Consider the following 8604-nt stretch of genomic DNA (forward strand, 5'->3'; position numbering starts at 1 on the left):
GAACTGGATGCCTGTGTCATGTCCCCAATGTCTAATGGGATAAGTTACACTTCATGGAACATCAGTCCAGGCCCTGGACTTGGTTGGCCACCCTGAGGCAAAATCCCAGTGAGAAGCAGGGATCAGCGTGAGTCCAAAGGTCCTTTGCCCATTACCACCACCTCATAAAACAAAACATAAAACTCCTTTGAACTCTATACCCAGGCACCATCTCAGGAGGTCCAGGAAGGGAACCAGAAATCTGAAAAGGCCAAATTTACACCAAAGAGATTGAGGTAAATAAAATACACCATTAAAACCAGAAGCGAGTTGAAAGATATTAATTGTCAAGTTAAAGTACTCCAGCACCTCTGCTACCGGGGGAGGGGGGAGTTTATGAGGAAGAAAGAAAGATCAGTTATAGAAAATAAAGAAGCCAAATGTTCTCTATATACCTGAATTGAATTTGTTACATTTTGAAACTTGTCATGTCTCCTGCTACATATTAAGAGCACCTAAAATTACATAGGCCCCAAAAAGAAATCATGATGATTTCTCATCCAAAAATGACTATTATGTTATTTTCTATAGCAGGGGCATCCCCCCCCATCCATTCAGATCTAAAATCCTAAAACCTGTAACTCACTTTTGCTTTTCATAGGAAACCCTAATGATACTGAGTTTATTTACTACATATATCCTGAATTTTTCCATTTTATCTCTCTCTAGAATCACTATATCCTCTTTGGTATTTACTTCTCTCTCTTTTCCATATTCCAGCCAGAGATAACACTAAAAATGCAAATGCTATGATCATCAACCACCACCATGTATCCCCTTCCTATCTGTCTTAGAATAAAGATTAAATCCATAATGCCTCCCTTTCCACTACTGCTTCCTATTAGTCTCCCCTACTCTGTGCACTCACATTTCCCTGTCTGTCTTTTGGTGTTGGCATCCCTCACACTACATTGTGTGTCTCACACAATGTGTCTCACAATGGAACCCCTTCCCACACTACACTATCCCTGGTCCTGCAGTTAATTGCCATCCTTCCCTGAGATCCCAGCTCCCTCAGAGAAGGCTCTGGATCCACAGCCCAGGTGAGATCTCCTGCTACATGCACTCATACGAAGAGTACTGTGAACCCTCCTTTCACACATCTCTGGAATAGCTAACTTTGCATCCCAGACCCAAGGCTGACATTCAAGAAATAGAGAATTAATGAATGGATCTATTCTCTTTTCAATGGATGAACTTTTCCTCAGGTTGTCTCTTTCACTTTTCTAGTATAAAACTGATTTTGGAAAATCTTAGCCAACTTCTTTTTTTTCCCCTCTCCAAACTACTGCTTAAGGTAAATAGGGACCACAGTAGGAAACAGGAAAAGAATAAATATAATATTGTCTATTTCCATAAATTCTAGAGGATAGCTTTTAAAAAATGTGTTTTCCCTCTATTAAAAACTAGACAATAAAAGATACAAATTTGAAAGGAATTTGTGTCTGTCTACAAAATTGTCAAGGAGGCTGACTGAGGCTGAAATTACAGCACAAGAATTTCAAATCTAACTCCCCCACACTGAGGGAACTTTCCCTCCTCCTTGCAACCCTATTTTAATTGCTTCCTTCTAAAGTTTCAGTAATTTTCTCTTGCATTATCTAGCTCTTGCACTAAATTCTGAAATGAGTTCAATACTTACTCTAACCTTGGTAAGTAATGTTCAGGCAATCGTTTCCAGTTCTAAATATTAAGTTTTAGTTTGGCACAGAACTGCATGGTTGGGTAATTCCAGTACTGCCAGTAATGAGAGTTAGCTGGGAACTTACATTCATGTTTTGACCAGATCCTGATTTAGGTTTGTATAAGTGAGTTATACCAACAATTTTTTATTTTAAGTTGGTATAGTCTTGTCACTCTGAAGGCTTGAGTCCAGTCTCATCCACAAAGGACCTGATTTCAAGCAAAGACAAGCAATAATTGCATCATTCCAACCACACATACCTCATTTATTGTATTTCTATACGAAAATGTGTTCTATGCTCTAGCAATGGATGGATACCAAGATGGGGGAGTCTGGTGTTTCTCATTGAGGTTAGTTGTTTTGACCATAAGAATGACAGGAGATAAGTAAGGAAACTATTCCTGGCTTGAGTCTTTACAGCTACTTTAAATTTTTGCAACTCTCCACCTACAATGAGCAGCTGTCACTATAGAGAACATTCTCTGAGTGCTCGGGGTTAAGATCATGTAGACAGAAGCAGAGGCAGAAGTGCCAGGACAAACTTGCACCAAGCTTGCTCCAAGGTTCCTGAATGAATGTTTACATGTAGGAATGTCTATGTCCTGAATTCAGAGACAGTCAAGCCTGTGTACTAGTCACAGGTTTCTCTCAAAAGGTGGACTCCCTTAAAATTAATTCCATCACTCCCAGTGCCAAGTGATGTGAGATATTCAGAGAACACTAGTGGTAGCAGCTTGTAATGGCCATTGACATTCAATCCCTCATAAATGAGCTCATCTTCCCTCAGTTGCTTCTGACTGTAAAGTAGAAATATATCAAAGTTTCTTGCTATATCCACCAAAAGTTTTGTCATTATGACTAAGCTTAAGTCAGCTTGCTTTAACGAAGCCATGGCTGAAAGATGACATGCAAAAACTGAGAATCACTTACTTGGGCAGCTTCATAGAAGGAAGTCTTCAAAGTTATGCTAATTAGAGGTATTATAGCCTCAAGATAAAAGCCTTCTAATGAGCTAATTTTATAGATAAAGAACACTTCAATGTTGAATCAGTCTGCACTCAGGCTGCATACGTGGGGCTGTGTGTATTTGTCTATACATCAGCACCTCTTTTACACCTCTATTATACTAAAGAGTTTGTCCTGACTACCAATCAAGATACTTTACCAAGAAAAAGTACATAATGAAAAAAAAAATGCAAGAGAAAGAACTTATGAATCTTGACATGGTATTCCCTTTTAGGAAACAGGAAAAGTTAGAGGAAAATAGCCCAGAGAAAGACACCCGTAATTGGTAAAAAGTCATTCACTCTTTCCTTCATTTAAGGATTTATTGATACACAATTATGTAAAAGTTATCATAGTTAGCTGTGTGAGCTGTTGCCCCCCAAGAAGCATGAAAGATTCAACTTATCAAGGTGAAAGTTGATATAGTGACAGGAAATACCACAAAAGAACCTGTGGAGATTGCTGAGGAGATAAAATCCACCTTCTCCTCCAGTCCCACCTCAGGAACCTGAGGAAGAGCTCATCAAACAAAGGTGTGCAATGAAAAAAAAGTCTCTGCAACCACAACCAAGAAATATTGGAAGACAGCGAGATGGGAAGCAAGAACTAGAGAAAAGTGGGGATAGACTGACACTGTTAAAGGAAACCTGTTTCCAGATGGTATCAAGAGAATTTTAAGTATCATTAAAAAAAAAAAACAAAAACAAAAAACAAAACAAAACAAAAACCCTGTTCTCCAATATGCATCTCAGACCACATGTTGAATAGCATGAAAATAGAAACTTATATCTTTTTTGAACAGTGATTCTTTTAGGGTTGATCCAGGTCTATGGCACAGAATTGGGTGTGGGAGGATCCAGGGACCCTAGAGTAGAATTTGAACAAAAGGTAATTCCTCTGAAATATAGTTTTAAGATCATTCTGGGTTTAATTTTCAACTCTTTAACTTTTTGAGGAATTTTGATACTATGGATTTCTAAGGATGAAAAAGTAGCCCTGTTGAAAAGGTAGCATATGGGGAAAGAATTTTGATTATGCTTTCTTCAAATATGAAAGTAATTCTTCAGCTGCAACATTCTGGACTCTCGAAAATGTAGTTGATTCTTATAATGTCATGAAAAAGGAAACTGTAACAGATTGAAGCGAGACAAGTTTTAGCATTATTTGAGGACTTAACAAATCAAGTATTTTAAAAAGGAGTTTGGACCAGTGCCAAAAATTAAATAGAGGGAAACAAAGAGAAAAATTAGTTTAAAATGTATTTAGGATCCACGTGTCTATAAGCATGCTCTCACCTGCATTTTTTTGGTTGTTTTGGGAGTTTATGAAGTCTTAGCTGGTTCTAATTGTTGCTCTGAGGTTGTAAAATCACGTTCAACTGTCCTCACCCTGGGAAGGAGTTGGCATGAATAGGGAGGGATAGAGACTAGGAGCATAATCAGAAGTGTAGGTAACCTGCTTTGGGTTCAATCTATGTCTCAAGTTAATGCCCCCCTCAAAGAGAAAAGACTTACTGAAGACATAAAACCTTTTGCTGAAGGAAAAGTGCACATGAGATTCACTTGTTGCTTAAACTCTCCCACCTCTGAGTCCATAAATAGAGCAAAGCATTTTGTGAGTTGAATGCAATAATTTGTTCTCCCACATCATATCTGCTCTTAAGGAAGATTGAATATTGGTATGCAGATAGCCAGGAAAGAGACAAATCCAATACAGGATTATGATGATGATGATGATGGTGATGATGATGGTGGTGATGATGGTGGTGATGATGGTGATGATGATGATGATGATGATGGTGATGATGATGATGATGGTGATGATGATGGTGGTGGTGATAAGGGTAGTGCTGTATACTAGGTACCTTGGAACATAGGACAGAAATCCTCTACACGTGGAAAAGGCAAGGAAACTGAACAAAGCAGGTGCATTTAGATGCATTTAGAAAGAAGAGTAAGTATTTCTCAGTTGGTCAAGATGAAGAGAGGGTCATTCCAGCCAGAAGGCACACTACAGGAACAGACAGAGAAGCCTATGTAGTTTAGGGTATTCAGAGAATTAGAAATGGTTAGGTAGAGGAGGTTGGGGAAGGGCGATGACAGGAGATGTAGGTTAGCAAGTGGGGTGGCTAGAGCCCAGATTATTAAAATGATGTTATGGAGTTTAGGTTTTACCTTATAGATGATATAAAGATACAGAAAGTTCTTAAGAGGAAAATGACATGCCCACATTTTCACCTTTGGAATACATTTTAGCAGTAAGTCTGTCAGAGCCAATAGTTCTCCCATCATGTTGATCAATCAGGATAAGATTTCTCAGTAGCCTTTGAGCTTACCTTTGATATGTCAAATGTTCAGGCTTTTCTCAGAAGTTTCTGAATCAAACTATATGACTTGCCCCTAGAAAATTTCTAACCTTGATCTCCTTAGGTAAGTAAATGTAAGTAAACACTGATCTCCAGAGGAACAAAAAATTAACTATTGGGAAAAACATTTATTTTTATATTCTTACCTACTAGTAAATAGGGACCATTCATAGGATCATTCATTTTTTTCTTCATTATTAGGAGTACTCTGGGTGTCAAACCTAGGTCTAGTTTAATTTAACCGACTGCAATGATTAACAACAACAACACATTTTTATAAAAATCATCTTATTTGCTATGTCCTTAGAATTTATTGCTGCATCAGGCTGCCATAACTAAGCAAGAAGAAGGAGGTTAAATTAAGATTGTCAGCTTTTCTTAAATCGGACTGTCAGGTTAATGACATCCCCAGACCCAAGGAGAGTATTCATGAGACTCTGGGAAGTACCATATCGCTGCTCAGGGTTCTCAACCTAACATAACCTAACATAACCCTGTTATGTCATGGGGCTATAACTGCCCTGCTCATGACTTCTAAGAGTGGGAAGCAAAGTGATTTGAGGATTATGAAAGAAAAGCCTCTCTACTCATGAGAGGAGGAAATCAAGTGTGACAGTTAGATATAAGTATTCTTAGGAACAGGCTCACATGATTTGTGTAGAAGTTATGAAGAGCTCTTAGTAAAGTCTAGTGTTTTTCAATTTCTCCAGGTGAAGTGTAAAAGTTCCTTACCTCTAGGATGAGTGGAAGTCTTCCTACATTATATCTGAGTTAATTTGGGAATTGCCTGTCTTCTTGCAGAGAGATACAAGATTGCCTTTTTCTTTACAGTTTCAATGGTTCTTGAGCTTTGGAGTTGGATCTGAAAGTGGAAAAGTGAAAAAATCATCAGTCTAGGGATCAGAAAGCCAATTTCCGTCCTGGTTATGCCATGTACAAGTGGTCTTGTGGGGCCATTGTATCTCAATTGGGGATTCTGATTTTTAAAACTGGGACATTACTCACCATTCCTGTTAGATTCCTTCTACTAGAGGATGCTATGTGGGTCTAGAGACAATGTACAAGCATCAACCTAATATTTTAATAGAGCTATATAAATATAAGCATCGGTATGAGTAATGGCTAAAGAGGCCTGTTAAGATGGTATTTGCTTAGAAGAGGACATGAGGTCATAGAGTTGAAACTAATGATCTTTGAGAGCCCGGATGAATGGTACAAGTGATGAGAAATTGGAAGGTATGAATTTTTCTCTTAACTGAGATTTTTGCAGGAGAGTTTCAGGCCTTCCAACTTAATGAAACTACAACTTTGATGTGATAATAGAAGCTAATTTTATAGATTGGCCTTGACTTTTAACAATTTGCAAAAGAAACTGTTAAAGACACTGCAGCTAAGAGGCTATTGTGTGAAGTCAGACATCAAACTGAACAATTCTTCCTTCTTCCTGGTAAGAAGTCTTGGGTTGGTCCAGGTGACAGCAATCTTGTTCCCTGATGTTTACAGCCAGAACATCAGCACGATGATGTAAGACTGACTGGAAAAGTATACATACGTAGTTTGGGGAGAGAAACCACACAATTTAAGACCCATTAAATTTACCATATACAAATCAGAACATAGTATCTCCTTGCCAACATAGGCTCCCTCTCTTGAGTTTTCTTTTAAGTACATAAATGTGTAATTATTGCTGACCTTTTTTCCCTTCTTTCCTTGCTCCATTGTCCAAATGGTTGTGAAGATATAGATTAGTATTGTTGTATCCTTTTTGTATCCTCCTCCTTGAAAGGGAGAGGGTCCAAAGGCCCCCAAGGACTCACAACACTCTTTATGGTGATCCAGACTTGAGCTCCAGACCCAGAGAGCATCTGGAAGTCTAGCTCCTGTGCTGCACTGTGAAGAATTCAAAGACCAATGAACTAAACTTGAAGACTACTCCCAAATTTTTGTTTCCATCAAGAGACCCATGTTGCTATCCTGGCAATAACTGCTTGTAATGATCTTTTCAGCACCCTCCCTCCTCTTCTAACCATCAAGAATATGCTCTTCTGTTTGTGTCAACTCCCCACTTGCCCCTTGAAAGCTCAGATTCTCTACCAACAGAATAAAACCTTCATTCTTGCCTTTTGAGATTCCCCAAGAACTACAGCAGTTTTGACCACAGAAGTGGTTTTGTCCATAACTTCAGCTATTCACTCCTGCTACAAGGGTCTGAGAAAAGGTCAACCAGATTGTTCTCTACTCTTATTTTATAGCGCTTAGTCTCAATCTGGTTTCCTGGCCACCTCATTTCCTTCCCTGGGGACATTACCAAATACTAGGTCTGGTTTTCACTGCATAAAAATTTGGGATGGGGTAGGGGTGGTAATATTACAAATGACCTAACAATGTAACTGTTAAAAATGCTTTCCCAGAATTTGAAAGGTTATAAATCAAGACATGTGATTATTAACTGTACAAACAACTAATACCAAATCAAAATTGCTGGATCCAAACTCTATCACTGTAATCACCATAATCTGTCCTTCTCAGGTTGCTTCTATCCTTTGGAAGTACTTGGGAGAGTCTATGATCATTCCCTGAATAGTTGCCCACACTGCTCCCTTGGACATTATGTTTCCAGGCCCTGTCCTGTGGCTCCCTAAGTCTGTGCTACTAGTGTTACACCCACTGTGTGCCCACGGCACTTCCACTCCAGTTCTTCCTTTCCTGTTCCTGCTACTGCACTAGCTTCCCCCATGTGGGAACACATTCTCCAAAGAAAGATTTGTGGACTGAAGTCTGCATAAAGGATGTGAGCACATGTACTGCTCGGAATCAGATTTTCTCCATTCTACGTTTCCATCTTGGCCTCCTGGAAGGGAGGAGTCAAGATGGCGGAGAAGTAGCAGGCTGAGACTACCTCAGCTAGCAGGAGATCAGCTAGAGAGCTTATCTAAAGATTGCAAACACCTGCAAATCCATCGGCAGATCGAGGAGAAGAAGAACAGCAATTCTAGAAACAGAAAAACAACCACTTTCTGAAAGGTAGGACTGGCGGAGAAGTGAATCCAAAGCGACGGGAAGATAGACCCCGGGGGGAGGGGCCGGCTCCCGGCAAGCGGCGGAGCAACGGAGCACAAAATCAGGACTTTTAAAAGTCTGTTCCGCTGAGGGACATCGCTCCGGAGGCTAAACCGGGGCGAAACCCACGCGGGGTCGGCGTGACCTCAGGTCCTGCGGGGTCACAGAAGGATCGGGGGTGTCCGAGTGTCGCAGAGCTTGCGGATATTGGAACGGGGAAGCCGGCTGCAGAGACAGAGCCGACAGTAAGCTCGCAGCTTGGAGTTGCCTTGAACCGGTCGCAAGCTCGGTGAGCTCGGAGCGCGGCCGGAGGTTGGGCAGACGCGAGTTACTGGGAGCTGTTCGCTGAGGGCGCACAGGGGAGCGGGGCCCCGGGCTCTCGGCTCCTCCGGGCCGGAGACCAGGAGGCCGCCATTTGTATTCCCGTCCTCCGGAACTCTACGGAAAGCGC

At 40.5% G+C, this 8604-nt stretch overlaps 1 long non-coding RNA gene across 1 annotated transcript in view; it reads right to left on the bottom strand.

Annotated features, from left to right (window-relative positions):
* Positions 1 to 7121, bottom strand: part of LOC122917664 — a 44208-nt gene extending 37087 nt beyond the window's left edge. Inside the window, exons 1-2 of the long non-coding RNA XR_006386424.1 lie at positions 6786 to 7121; positions 5826 to 5955 (exon numbers count right to left, since the gene is read on the bottom strand). This is a non-coding gene — a long non-coding RNA (uncharacterized LOC122917664). The remainder of the gene's footprint in view (positions 1 to 5825; positions 5956 to 6785) is intronic.
* Between the last annotated feature and the right edge of the window lie 1483 nt (positions 7122 to 8604).

This window comes from Neovison vison, chromosome 9, assembly GCF_020171115.1.
Source record: "Neovison vison isolate M4711 chromosome 9, ASM_NN_V1, whole genome shotgun sequence".
In the NCBI taxonomy this organism is placed as follows: domain Eukaryota; kingdom Metazoa; phylum Chordata; class Mammalia; order Carnivora; family Mustelidae; genus Neogale; species Neogale vison.